This window comes from Phyllobates terribilis, unplaced genomic scaffold (genome assembly GCF_046119375.1).
Source record: "Phyllobates terribilis strain yellow unplaced genomic scaffold, ASM4611937v1 Scaffold_3__8_contigs__length_932513732, whole genome shotgun sequence".
NCBI classification, from domain to species: domain Eukaryota; kingdom Metazoa; phylum Chordata; class Amphibia; order Anura; family Dendrobatidae; genus Phyllobates; species Phyllobates terribilis.
The window spans coordinates 913,271,742-913,287,065 of record NW_027362763.1 but is presented as its reverse complement, the minus strand read 5'-3'; positions in this window follow the sequence as shown (position 1 = coordinate 913,287,065).

Here is a 15,324-nt window from a genome sequence, read left to right as displayed (position 1 = left end):
TCCGATGGGCCCTGGCTTCTCCATCAGGGGAGTTGAGAGTGCCAAGGTGAGGAGCATGATGAGGATGATAGAAGTTAGCATCTGCTTTATTTTGTTGTAATGCAAGCGCATGTATGTAGTAGCGGCTAGGCCTGAGGTGGTCAGCATTTTGGCGCATATCCTACCTCCTCCGAGGATTGCTGGATGTTTTCCTGCTACTATTCAAGTTCTATGACTCCCGTTAAAACAAAGCTTCAGGTGATAAATGATGGATGAGGTAGTGGCAAAGGAGAAAGAGCAGGAGGAACGGGACCATTCACATCAATTTCAGGCCAGTCAACAAGATATGTCTTGTAAGATATTTTTCTGTAACGAAAGGAGCGGTTCGGCTACACAGTTATAGGGCATACAGTGAGTGCAACGCCTACCAAAAATTTCGAGGCACTCCAATGCCCCTTGGAAATGACATGGAGGTCAGAGGGTGTTAATTTTGCTATAAACCTTTTTTTCCATTTATAGCAACTGGGTCTCCTGTGCACTGTTGGCCTAAGCAGTGAATGGAAGGCTTTCCAAAAATTATGAGGAACTGCAATGCCCCTTACAAGAGCCATGTGTGGCACCCCGGGGTTCTGGTCACCACAGTAATAGAGATATTACGTCGGAGAGCAAGTGGGAGGATTCCTGGTCAGGATCCCTTAAACATGCAACATCCTCCTGCCCCAGTCCTGGGAGGGGAGAATTCTGCCCTTATAAACTGGATCTGGGGCGGGGTTGAGTGAGTCAGAGAACAGAGAACAGTCAGTCAGAGTGAGAGCAAGGGAAAGTAACAGCAAGGAGCTCTGTAGGAGCTAGGAGCTAAAGACCAGGGGCTGGAAGCTGAGCAGAGCTCGCCCTGGCAGAAGACAATAGGAACCGGACACAGGAGTCCGAGGCTGTGAGGACTTATATATCCAGCAGCAGAAACCAGCCGGCAGGGGATTTCAGGTCCTCTGGCCATAGAAGCCCGGTTGCTCAGTCACAAGCAAGGGACTAGCACCGCCGTCGTGGAGCGGAGGCTAACAGAAGGCCCCAAGTCACCACCCATACGGGTGAGCACTACACGGTACACTCAGGGACGTGGGCTACTTCTACCCGCTTACAGCAAGGTAGCCAGGAAGAGTGCAGACATACAGGGAGGCCTACAACTCCACCTGGCCAGGGGAACTTCTGCTTGCTCACAGACTGACCAGGCCTCTTATGCTAGCCAGTACTCCCGGGAGGGTCTACCTTATAATCATCAGTAAAGACCCTGAACTGCACTGCAAAGACTCTGAGTCATTCCTGCTGCACTCGTGCACCATCACCCCCATCATCCACACTCACTGCCCTGAGGCTATACTCCTCCCATGGGGAGTTATCCCATTCTCTGCTGCGCACACAACACAAGCCTCAGCGGTCTGCCTCGCAGCGGTGGTACTCCCTGACCGCAATCCACGGGTGGCGCAGTCGGACAATTAACCTCAAAACCTAAGAAAGACTGCCACTGGTTTGACCAGCCTGAGCCACGGGACCGGGTCACCACCACGAGACTACAGACCCCAGAGACCCGGCACCGGGTATCCCACACACGTGTACACACGGCCCAGGGGGCGCGTCACATGCAGTACAGCATATTACAAACATAAGTCCCATTATTGGGGAGTGGGTCTCCCATAGTATTTGCTTGTGCCTTGCAAGCAAAAGCTGCCAAAAATTAGGACGGAGCAACTTGCAATGCCCCATACAAGAGCCATGCAGTACAGCATATTACAAACATAAGTCCCATTATTGGGGAGTGGGTGTCCCATAGTATTTGCTTATGCCTTGCAAGCAAAATTTGCCAAAAATAAGGACGGAGGAACTTGCAATGCTGGCACCCTGGTGGTATAGTGGTGGTGGAGGCTGAGGATAAGAAGAAGAAGATAAAACAGCCGAAAAGAGGAAGCGTATACCCATGTGTGGGTGTGAAGCGGTGCATGTGAATACACCTCCCGAAATAACACAGTTGATTTGACTTTATGTTACTCTGCTGTCATTTGGTGGTGATGAGAAGTCTGGCCCAATCCAGCCCTTGTTCATTTTGATAAGGGTCAGCTTGTCAGCATTGTCAGTTGACAGGCGAGTGCACTTATCAGTTATAATTCCCCCAGCGGCACTAAAAACACGCTCCGATAACACGCTAGCGACAGGGCAGGCCAGGACCTCCAAGGCGTACAGAGCGAGTTCATTCCAAGTGTCCAGCTTGGATACCCAATAATTAAAAAGCACAGAGGAATCACGGAGGACGCTGGTACGGTCGGCAAGGTACTCCCTCACCATCTTTTGAAACTTTCCACTCCTTGTGATAGTACCCCGCGCCTCAGGGCCTGTAAGCTGGGCGGGTGTCAGAAAACTGTCCCAGAACGTTGACAGTGTTCCCCTGCCTCTGCTGGATTGGAGTTGCATCTCTCTCGCCTGTACGCCTTGGTTGGGTAACGAACTGTGACCTCTGCCGCTAGCGTGTTCAGATGGGAATTTTTTTAAGATCTCTGCAGCAAGGGCCTTCTGGCACTGCCCCATTTTTGTAGACCTCTCCACCTCAGGAATAAGAGAGTGAAAGTTCTTCTTGTAGCGGGGGTCTACAAGTGTCACCAACCAGCAATGACTGTCACCCAACATTTTGACAACGCGAGGGTCACGGTTAAGGCAGCGTAACATAAAGTCAGCCATGCGTGCCAGACTGGTAACGGACAAGATTTCCGTGTCCTCACCAAGATGATGACTGACCATGCTCTCCTCCTCCTCCTCCTCTTCCTCCTCCCCCTTGTCCTCAGGCCACCCACGCTGAACCGACGGTATGACACTTGTACAGGTACTACCGTCTAAAACGCATGATAGCAGCTCCTGTTCTTCCTCCTCCTCCTCTCCCTCATTGTCCCCCAATGCACATTGGGATGAGATGAGGCTGGGCTGTGTGCAATCGCCCGCTATGGCTTCTTGATCCATCTCATCATACTCTGGCTGCAATGCCTCCTCTTTAATTCTCTGCAGAGAGCGTTGCAAAAGACAGACAAGTGGGATGCTGACACTAATGATGGCGTCATCGCCACTCACCATCTTGGTGGACTCCTCAAAGTTTGTCAGGATGGTACATATGTCAGACATCCAGGTCCACTCCTGAGGTCTTATGTGTGGAGTCTGCACTGAATATCGACGGCCTTGTTGCAGCTGGTACTCCACAACTGCTCTCTTCTGCTCACAAATCCTTTGCAACATGTGGAGGGTAGAGATCCAACGTGTGGGGACATCACACACCAGTCAGTGTGCCGGAAGCTGCAAATGCTGCTGCAACACAGCAAGGGCGGCGGAAGCTGTAGCCGACTTGCGAAAATGAGCTGACAGGCGGCGTACGTTCACGAGCAGATCTGGCAACTCAGGGTACGATTTAAGAAACCGCTGAAACATGAGGTTAAGCACATGAGCCAGGCATGGTACGTGTGTGATATCACCTCGTCTCAGTGCTGCCACCAGGTTACGGCCATTGTCACACACGACCATGCCAGGATGTAGGTTCTGCGGTCTCAGCCACAGATCTGCCTGCTCTTTCACAGCTGTCCACAGCTCACAAGCAGTGTGAGGCTTATCACCTAAGCTTATGAGTTTCAGCACAGCCTGTTGCCGCTTGGCGGAGGCAGTACTGCAATGCTTCCAGCTTGTAACTGATGTGGTGATATCTGAGATGGAGGCTGAACATGAGGAGGAGGAGGAGGATGCGCAGGAGCTGTATACTGTGGGGGCAACTCTGACTGACATAGGGCCCGGAATCCTCGGTGTGGAGAGAATGTGTTCCGTCCCAAGGTCCGACTGGGTCCTGGCTTCCACTATGTTTACCCAGTGTGCCGTCAGAGAGATGTACCGTCCCTGGCCACAAGCACTTGTCCATGTGTCCGTTGTCAGGTGGACTCTCCCAGTAACTGCCTTGTTGAGGGCACGGCAGATGCTTTGGGACACGTGCATGTGTAGTGCGGGGATGGCACACCGGGCAAAATAGTGAGATTGCGGAAGGATTCCGTCTCCACCAGCCTAAAAGGCAGCATTTCCAACGCAAGCAGTCATGAAATGTGCGAATTTAGGACTGTGGCCTGTGGGGCTTTAGCTGCGAATTTCCGCTTTCGTTCAAAGGTCTGGGATATGGACAATTGAGCGCTGCGGTGGGACGTGGACGTGGATGTTGATACTGTTTCTTGAGAAACTGCCATAACAAGTGAAGACTGAGAGGAGGGGGCATCTTTACATGCAGTATGGACAGGGGATTGCCTTGCACACACAACAGGGGGTTCTATTGCACGCACAACAGTGGAAGAAGCCGTGGTGACACCCGCTGACACTGGTCGTGGACCCTGGGTTTCGCCCTACAAAGTCGGGTGCTATGCTGCCATGTGCCTGATCATGCTGGTGGTGGTCAGGCTGGTAGTTTTGTCACCCCTGCTAATGCTGGCATGGCAGGTGGAACATATGGCCTTTTTGGGGGTATCAGCAGAGTCTTTAAAAAAATTCCAGACTCTGGAAGACCTACCACTTGTACTGGCAACGTCCCTCGTGTTGGAGTTACGGGGATAGGTTGCCTGCCTTCTGTCTGCGGCCACCACACTGCTTCTTCCTACCTGTTGGGGTACTCTGCCACCCTCCCCCTGTGTGCTGCTGGCCTCACTCTGCATGTCCTCCTTCCACGTTGGGTCAGTTACTAGATCATCCACCACCTCCTCTTCTTCCACTTGCGCACCACGATCCTCCTCCTCACTTCCTGGCAATTGTTTCTCGTCATCGTCCACCTCTTGTGACAGATTGCCAACGTCGACTTCCTGTGGCCGTGGCTGTTCAAACATTTGGGCATCGCAACATGGGATCTCTTCTTCCACCACTTCAAGCGTGTCAGGCGAGGGGCCCAAATATGGAAATGGACCAGTGAACAGCTGTTCAGAGTGTCCAAGTGTGGCATCACTTGCTGTCTGACGACACTCGGCATGGTGGGAGGAAGGAGCATCAGGGTGAGGAGGAGTATGCGGTCGAGACTCACGGCTACTAAGAGTTGACCGTGCAGAAGACAGACCGGAGGTGGTGGTGCCCAGGTAACTGGAAGTATTATCTGCTATCCAATTAATAACCTGTTCACACTGATCAGTTCTCAATACTGGTGTTGTTCTGTGCTTCCCTAGTAATTCGGTCAAGAAGTGGGAGCGAGAAGATGTGGCTGTTGGTTGTGGCATATTTTCACCTTGGCCACGGCCCCGTCCTCTGCACGAACCATCACCAGAACGTCCACTTCCACATCCCATGCCACGCGCCTTGCCCATTGTAAATGAAGTAAAATAGCTTACACTTGCACTATCAATGGAAAAAGGGAAATAAAGAGTAGATTAGAACCGTGGAAGGAGAAAACCACAGTTATTGTTTACTGGGGTATACCACACTTTTTTAAATAGAGATATTTGCCGCTGAACAGTGAGCGACACACTCAAACTGCTTTTTTTTTAGATACCAAAGGCCCAAAACTGGATAGTACAGCGATTTGACCCATGGAACTGCGAAACCACACTGGGATGTCGGGCCTACACAAGACTATTTTCAACAGATATATTTTTGTGTCACAACAGTCAGGAGACACTACTGTTTTTCTTTACGGAAAAAACTACCAAAACCTGAATAATAGAGATTTTTTACCGTGGGAAGGCAAAACCACAGTTATTGTTTACTGGGGTATACCACACTTTTTTAAATAGAGATATTTGCGGCTGAACAGTGAGCGACACACTCAAACTGCTTTTTTTTTAGACACCAAAGGCCCAAAACTGGATAGTACAGCGATTTGACCCATGGAACTGCGAAACCACACTGGGATGTCGGGCCTACACAAGACTATTTTCAACAGATATATTTTTGTGTCACAACAGTCAGGAGATACTACTGTTTTTCTTTACGGAAAAAACTATCAAAAGCTGAATAATAGAGATTTTTTACCCTGGGGTGGCAAAACCACAGTTATTGTTTACTGGGGTATACCACACTTTTTTAAATAGAGATATTTGCGGCTGAACAGTGAGCGACACACTCAAACTGCTTTTTTTTTAGATACCCAAGGCCCAAAACTGGATAGTACAGCGATTTGACCTGTGGAACTGCGAAACCACACTGGGATGTCGGGCCTACACAAGACTATTTTCAACAGATATATTTTTGTGTCACAACAGTCAGGAGACACTACTGTTTTTCTTTACGGAAAATATACCAAAACCTGAATAATAGAGATGTTTTACCATGGGATGGCAAAACCACAATTATTGTTTACTGGGGTATACCACACTTTTTTAAATAGAGATATTTGCGACTGAACAGTGAGCGACACACTCAAACTGCTTTTTTTTTAGATACCAAAGGCCCAAAACTGGATAGTACAGTGATTTGACCCATGGAACTGCGAAACCACACTGGGATGTCGGGCCTACACAAGACTATTTTCAACAGATATATTTTTGTGTCACAACAGTCAGGAGACACTACTGTTTTTCTTTACGGAAAATATACCAAAACCTGAATAATAGAGATTTTTTACTGTGGGATGGCAAAACCACAGTTATTGTTTACTGGGGTATACCAGACTTTTTTAAATATATAGATTTGCGGCTGAACAGTGAGTGACACACTCAAACTGTTTTTTTTTTTACATACAAATGGCCCAAAATGGATAATACAGAGGTTTGAACCGTGGAAGTGCAAAACAACACTTCTGTTTCTCTAGCCTACACCAGACTATTTTCAACAGTTATATTTGTGTCTGAAAAATCAGAGACATGCTTTTTTTTTGGGGGGGGGGGGGGAGGGGCACACCAAAAGGTTAATAAGACGGGTATTTGTACAGTGTGAAGGAGGAAAAAAAAAAGGAGGATTTAGATGAAAAAAAAAAGGATTTTTCCTGGCCCCCGACACCTGGTGCTAAGTCCAGCAATTTCAGCAACAGGAGCACACAGGACTGTAATGCAGCGTTTGCTGGTATAACCACTGTGTCTCCTATACAGCCTGCCTGCCTGGTATCTGGGATGGATATTAGTCCTGAAAAGGACTGTTTGTTTGTTCTGGCAGCCTTTACAGACCCTACACTAACTATTTCGCAGTTTATATCTCTCCCTAAATCAGCAGCGCTGTCCCTACACTGTCTAATCCGGAGCGACTGTGTCCAAGATGGCGGCGCCCGGTTTTAAATACTCGAGGTGACGCTGTGCGGCCAGCCAATCACTGTAATGCCCACAACCAACATGGCTGCAGCATTACAGTGACTGGCTGGCAATCCCTGCATGTTCATTGGCTCTGTAAAGAGCGCCAAACATGCAGGGCGGAGACCCGAGCTCCCGCCGAGTAACCCGGAAATGCTCGGTGCTCGCCGAACATCCCGAGTAGCGTGATGCTCGGGCGAGTACCGAGCAGTGTCGAGCATGTTCGCTCAACACTAATTATTATGTGATGTAAACATATTGACGGTGGTGTGTTTTGCCTTTGGTCGAGGTCTAAATAGATCCCTACGATCGATCTGTGTTAAAGCTTGATATGCTTGCGCCAAAACTTTGTGGGGGTAACCTCTCGCTTTAAAGCGGGTACTGATATCTCTGGCTTCAATTTTGAAGTTGTCCACATCACTGCAGTTTCTCCTCACTCTTTAGAATTGGCCTTTTGGTATTCAATTTCTAACATGAGGAGGGTGAAAACTATCACAGTGAAGCAAGCTGTTCGTTGCTGTTTTCTTATGGTATAATGATGTCTTGACTGTTTCTCCTTGATTGCTGATTTTCAGGTAAAGGAAATCCACGGTTATAGAAGACATGCTGTAGGTGAGAACAATATTCCAAGAGTTATGATTAAGTTCCTTGATAAATTCTTGACATTGTTGTTGATTTCCTGACCAGAAAAACAATATGTACTCTTTAAATCGGTGCCACTTAATGAAATGTGTTTTGTATTATCTTAATTGGGTGATATATGTCTCCTCCCACCAACATAAAAATAGGTTGGCGTACGCTGGGGCACATATAGCGCCCATAGCTGTCCCTGACACCTGTATATAGAATGGGGAGATGGTAAGCTTGTTTTCAGGTTCTTTTTATCCCGACCCTTCTGAATAGATTAAGTATTATGGTAATAGGCTTTAAGACTAGAGTTGAGCCACCCCCGTAGTGTTCGAGTTCGGTCCGGTTCGTCGAACACCCGTATGTTCGCCGAACTGTTCGTCGAACTGTTCGTCGAACACCTTCGAACACCGTTAAAACCAATGGCAGGCAAACAAAAACACATAGAAACACATAGAAAACACATATAAAACACTTCAAAGATGTCCAAAAGCTGAAAAACTGCTCAGAAGACACAATTAACACATGGAAAAGTGACAAGTACATATAGTCATGCAAATAGAAAAGAGGTGGAGGAGTAAAAGGAGGGGGAGACACAGATATAGGCATGTCATGCCCTTCTAAAATCAAGAAAGGCTGGAGTAAAATCTAAAATCAGCCTACCAACACCCAGACGTCGTGACAAGAAAATTAAAAAAAGAAATATCTTTAGGTAGAATGGCGGTTCCATTCAGAACACTTTCCTTTCAAGATGTAGTGGTATCCCCGTTGTGAGTTGTGCCAAAAACGGAACCCAATACATTCGGACTAATCCACCATTTGTCATATCCAAGGGGCAGGTCCGTAAAGGCCAACATCAACGCGGAACCAAGTACAGTAGTATATACTGTACATCCTTTGACAAGACAATCAGGCGGATCAAGGAGTTGGGAAGGGTCACCCTAATGGCCAAAACAGACATTGATGCGGCGTTCCAGTTAGTTACTACTAGTGTTGAGCCACCCCCGTAGTGTTCGAGTTCGGTTCGGTTCGTCGAACACCCGTGTGTTCGCCGAACTGTTCGTCGAACTGTTCGTCGAACACCTTCGAACACCGTTAAAACCAATGGCAGGCAAACAAAAACACATAGAAACACATAGAAAACACCTTCAAAGGTGTCCAAAAGCTGACAAACTGCTCAGAAGACATAACTAACACATGGAAAAGTGACAAGTACATATAGTCATGCAAAAATAAAAGAGGTGGAGGAGTAAAAGGAGGGGGAGACACAGATATAGGCATGTCATGCCCTTCTAAAATCCAAAAAGTGAGAAGCCGACACGGCCAGTCCGCTCCTGCCCGTGCCACCTCCGTGTCGCCAGGTTTGTGCCAGAGCCGCGGTGAACCCTGATGGCCAGCCCCCCTCTCCCAATACTGGTGCCTGTCCGCTGGTGGGTCGAGCGAGCCCCCCTGTGGTGGAGGCAGCTCTAAGCTTTTTAATTTAAATTGTCTCTCTAATTTGAATGAATACACTTTAAATCCATTTACAAGGATCTATTGGAGGGCAAGTCTCATGCCAGCAGCCGCGTAATTCCAGCTCCAGTAGCGTCCACTAAAGCTGCTGCAGTTAAAAAGCTTTTATAAGGATCGAGCTCGGCTGTCCACCGCAAGGCATCCTACTGCCAGTCCCAGCCCCTATGCCTTGGGGTGCCTCCTGATGCTCTTCACTGAGTATCCCATGGTCCCGAAGCATTTCCTTTGAAAAAATTAAGTGTCTAAACTACAGGTGGTGTAGCTTGCTTAACAGCCGGGATAATCCGCTGACTAGCAGACACTGCTACTAGGCACAAAGTATTTCCTGGGCTAGATGCAGTTAAAAATTTGTAATTAGATACTCTCGTTGGATGCTGAGAAAGCATTCCATAGAGTCTCCTGGCACGCCATATATGATTCTCTTAAAAAGCTTGGGGTAGGGGTCTAGGGGACCCTTTTATAGCCAAATTCACGGCCCTGTATCACAATACGTCACCTAGGCTGAAGATAAATGGAACTGTAGCACCCTGAGGGCTCGGTTGCTACAGAGGTATTGCACCTCACCCAGAGGTGTGATATCTCACTCTCAGGTAAGGATGGAGTGTGGATCAGGACCCGACACCTGCATGCATTACACCACATTGCCGTGGGGCAGGGCGACCAATATGCCTCTGAGATGGGCACGACAGTCCCTGTCCCTGGTTGGAGTGGGGGGAGGGAACACTGAGGAAGGGGAACCCTGTAGTGCAGGAGCAGGGAGGAAGCAGTTCCTGGGTGCATTGAGAAGGGAGTATAAAAGGTGGACACCATCTTAGTTCAGTGCAGAGTAGTCTGAGCAGAAGTGGCAGGGAGCAGGGGCTCTGCATGAGCTCTGCTCCGGAGGCGGGCCTAGTAACAGAGGCCCAGGCCTGGAAGAGGGAGAAGGAAGGAAGAGGAGCGGAGAAGGCTCCAGGAACGAGGAATGAAGGGATCCCAGGGGTGCGGACGGGCGAGTCGCCACCGCACGCCCGAATCCACCTGCGTGGAGGGGTCAGGCCAAAGGGGGAGACCGGTCCCCGAAACTAGTGGAGGCAGGAAACGACCCTCAGCTAGAAACCGGAGGCTGTGACATTTTATGTGGCGCAGCCCCTCGCTACACCCGCTAGGAAGGCACCACATAGGGTCAGGGAAACTGGCGCCAAGTTTACCAAGAGGAGGCCCGAGGCAGCCGGACAGAAGGGTTGGTAAGAAAGGCCAGACAAAGGACACACAAAGGGGGTCCTGTGAAGCGCTCCAAAGTTATCTGGCAGTTGTCTGAGCCCCTCACCTGGTGAGCACAGTACGACGTGGGCAGCCGTTACCTGCAGACGTGGTCTGGATAATAAGAACTGTGAGTAAAGGCCCTGGACTGCATCACTGACTCCGTGTCGTTACTGCTGCTGCCCTGCACCATCACCCCCATCCTCCGCATACACTGCCCTGAGGCTATACTCCTCCCGTGGGGAGTTATGCTACGCCCTGCTGCACCCACAACACCAGCCTCAGCGGTCTGCCCTGCAGCGGCGGTTCACTCTGACCGCAATCCACGGGTGGCGTAGTCGGACATTTAAACATCAAAACCACATAAATAGTTCCGCCACTGGTTTGACCACCCTGAGCCACGGAACCGGGTCGCCGCCACGAAGACTACAACCACCAGCATCCACCAAAAAGGGTCCGGCTCCGGGTGTCCCAAGGCCCAGGGGGTGCATCAGAACATTTTCATCACCTTTCACAATCACCAATGGGACAAGGCAGGGATGTCCTCTGTCCCCTCTCTTATACATCCTAGTGACGGAGCACCTGCTCTCATCAATTCGCCATAACCCCAATATTAGGTGGATTGAGGTGGGAGGCACCGAGTACAAGTGCTCTCTATTTGCTGATCATGTCCTAGTATATATCACTCAATCACATATATCCATCCATGCTGTTATGGCTGAAATAGATCACTTTGTTACATGGTCAAATTTTAAAATCAATGCAGCGAAGTCTGAGGCCCTCGATGTCTCCCTCCCCAAATCCATATAGGATTCCATCCAGTCCAACTTTCCCTTTGCCTGGCCCTCACAGGGTATCAAATACTTAGGAATTCCTATTCATAGAGACCTCTCCCATCTATGTTATCTTAATTTTGGGCCCTTTATTGAACAACTCCATACAGACCACGGTTGGCAAGTTAGAACTGTAAGATTCACTACGTGAACCACTGGTGTTTTGTGGAAAAGCACATGTACACTGCGTTCCAAATTATTATGCAAAAAGTGTTTAGGAGTGATAAGGGAAGAATTTGTTTGTTTGTCAGTTAAACTCATTGATGGTGATGTGTGTCAGGGCTCTTTATATCACTGTAAGCAATTGCAGACACCTGTGCTAATTAGTTTGGCAGGTGTGTCCAATGAAAGGCAAGACTACTTAAGAAGGCTGTCTCACATTATTAAGCAGCCTACATTTTCTGCCAAAATGGGAAAGAGAAAGGATGTGTCGGCTGCTGAGAAGCAACAAATTGTGGAGTGTTTAGGTCAAGGCATGACTACAATCAACATTGTGCGATGATCAGGATGAAGTGTCTTGGCAATCAAGAAGTATGTAGCTGATTCACAGTACACATGTGTGCGTGCTGATAAGGGCAAATTGAGGACTCTTTCCTAAAGGCAATTACGTCAGGTTGAAAGAGCAGCGGCAAAAAAGCCTTGTCATAGCAGCAGACAAGTTTTTGAAGCTGCTTGTGCCTCCAACGTCCCCCGAACAACAAGATGCAGGGTCCTTCAGAGGTTTGCAGCTGTGCATACGCCATCCTGTCGACCTCCTCTATCCACTTCACACAAGCAGAAACGGCTCCAGTGGGCCAAACATTACATGAAGACTGATTTCAAAACTGTTTTGTTCACGGATGAGTGCCGTGCAGCGCTCGATGGTCCAGATGGATGGAGTGGAGGATGGCTGGTTGATGGACACCCCACGCAAACACGGCTACAGCGCCAACAAGGAGGAGGTGGAGTAATGTTTTGGGCTGGAATCATGGGGAGAGAGATTGTCGGCCCCTTTAGGATCCCTGAAGGCGCTAAAGATGAACTCCATAATGTATGTGGATTTTCTCAAACAGCACTTCCTGCCATGGTTCAAGAAGAAGAACCGTGTATTTCACAGCAAGATCATTTTTCTGCATGATAATGCACCATCTCATGCTGCACATAAAACATCTGCATCTCTGGCTGATATGGGCATAAAAGGGGACAAACTTATGGTGTGACCCCCATGCTCCCCTGACCTGTACCCCATTCAGAACCTTTGGAGCATCATTAAAAGGAGTGTCTATGATGGCGGGAGGCAGTTCACATCTAAGCAACAGCTCTGGGAGGGTATTCTGTCCTCATGCAAAACAATTGAAGCAGAAACCATCCAAAACCTGACAAATTCAATGGACGAGAGAGTTCAGAAGCTCCTTTCGAACAAGGGGTCCTATGTGAAAATGTAACATCACCTAGAATAAAGTTTTGAGTTGAAAACTGTTTGATTTCAGTTTCTAACAACCTGCTTACATATAGTTACATATAGTTTATAAGGCCGAAAAAAGACAAGCTTCCATCCAGTTCAGCCTATTTCTTGTGCACTGCAGCTATTCTGCAGCGTTGATCCAGGGGAATGCAAAAAAAAAACAAAACAAACAAAAAAAAAAAACATGCGGTATAGGCCAATTGACATCATTGAGGAAAAAATTCACTTCCCGACACCAATCTGGATTAATTAACTATCACTAAGCATAAGATGTAATTTTATTGTTCTCAAGAAAGGCGTCCAGGCCTCTCTTGAACTCATTAAGTGAGTTGGACATCACCACTTCCTCTCCCAGAGAGTTCCAGAGTCTCACGGCTCTGACCGTAAAGAATCCCCTTCTATGCTGGTGCAGGAACCTCCTTTCCTCCAGACGCATAGTGTGCCCCCTCGTCTTAGTCACCATCCTTGGTATAAACAGGTCATGGGAGAGATCTCTGTACTGCCCCCTGATGTATTTATACATGTTTATGAGGTCTCCCCTAAGCCTTCTCTTTTCCAACGTAAATAGGCCTAATTTTGACAACCTCTCTGGGTATTCTAGTCCCTCCATTCCCTTTATTACCTTAGTCGCCCTCCTTTGTACCCTCTCTAGCTCCAATATGTCTTTCCTGAGCACCGGAGCCCAGAACTGTGCACAATATTCTAAGTGCGGCCTTACCAGCGCTTTATACAGAGGAAGAACAATGTTCTCATCATATGCCCCTATTCCTCTTCTGATGCATGCCATGACTCTATTTGCCTTCGCAGCTGCTGCCTGACACTGGGCACTCCAATTTAATTTGCTATTAACCAAGACGCCCAGGTCCTTCTCCATGTCAGATTTCCCCAACGTTTTCCCATTTAATATGTATGGGTGACTGCTGTTTTTCTTTCCCATGTGCATGACCTTATATTTATCGGCATTGAACCCCATTTGCCATTTTTTGGCCCAACTCCCCAATTTATCTAAATCCTCCTGTAGCTGTGCCCTATCCTCATCTGTATTAACTACTTTACAAAGTTTAGTATCATCTGCAAATATTGCTATTTTACTATGCAACCCTTCCACTAGATCATTAATAAATATATTAAATAATATAGGGCCCAAGACAGACCCTTGAGGCACCCCGCTAGTAACCCTGACACACCCTGAGCTTACTCCATTGATAACCACCCTCTGCTTTCTATCACTCAGCCAGCTATTTACCCACTTGCACACATTATCCCCCAGACCAAGCATTCTCATTTTATATACCAACCTTTTGTGTGGCACGGTATCAAACGCTTTGGAGAAGTCAAGGTATACAACATCCACTGACTCTCCCCGGTCCAGCTGTGAGCTCACCTCCTCGTAGAAGGCAATCAGGTTTGTTTGGCAGGAGCGATCTCTCATGAATCCATGTTGATATGGAGTTAGACAGTTATTATCATTAAGATATTCTACAATAGCATCTCTAAGAAATCCTTCAAACAATTTACCCACAACAGACGTTAAGCTGACTGGTCTATAGTTCCCAGGGTCACTTTTAGACCCCTTTTTGAATATTGGTACCACATTTGCTTGGCGCCAGTCTAGTGGGGCAGTCCCTGTCCATAAAGAGTGCTTGAATATAAGATACAGCGGCCTGTCTATCACATTACTTAATTCTTTTAGTACCCGGGGGTGTATGCCATCTGGGCCTGGTGACTTGTCTATTTTGATATTATTTAGGCGTTTCTGAACTTCCTCCTGGGTTAGGTGGGTGATATTTAGCGGAGGGTTTACTTTATCACTTTGCATTTCCTCCGATAAATTGTTTTCTTTTGTGAAAACAGTGGAGAAGAAGCTATTGAGTAGGTTTGCTTTACCCTCATCGCCCTCTATGATTTTACCCAGGTTATTTTTCAATGGGCCAACTCCATCAGTTTTAATCCTTTTACTGTTTATATAGTTAAAGAACAGTTTGGGATTCGTTTTACTTTCTTTGGCAATTAGTCTCTCTGTCTCCTCTTTTGCTATTCTTATTTGTTTCTTACAGATATTGTTTTTTTCCCTATAAGTTATTAGCGCTTCCTCGCTGCCTTCTTGTTTAAGTTTACCGAAAGCCCTTTTTTTATTTTTCATTGCCCTCTTGACTTCCTTATTTAGCCACATTGGCTTCCTCCTATTCCTAGCCCTTTTATTCCTATAAGGTATGTACCTTCTACAGTGACTATGTAGGACTGTTTTGAAAATTTCCCATTTTCTATCCGTGCTCCTATTACTGAAGATACTATCCCAGTCTATAAGGTGAAGGGCATCTCTTAGCTGATCAAACTTTGCCCTCCTGAAGTTCAGTGTTTTTGTGACTCCCTTGCTGGGCACCCTACTGAAGCACATGTGGAATTGTATAATGTTGTGGTCACT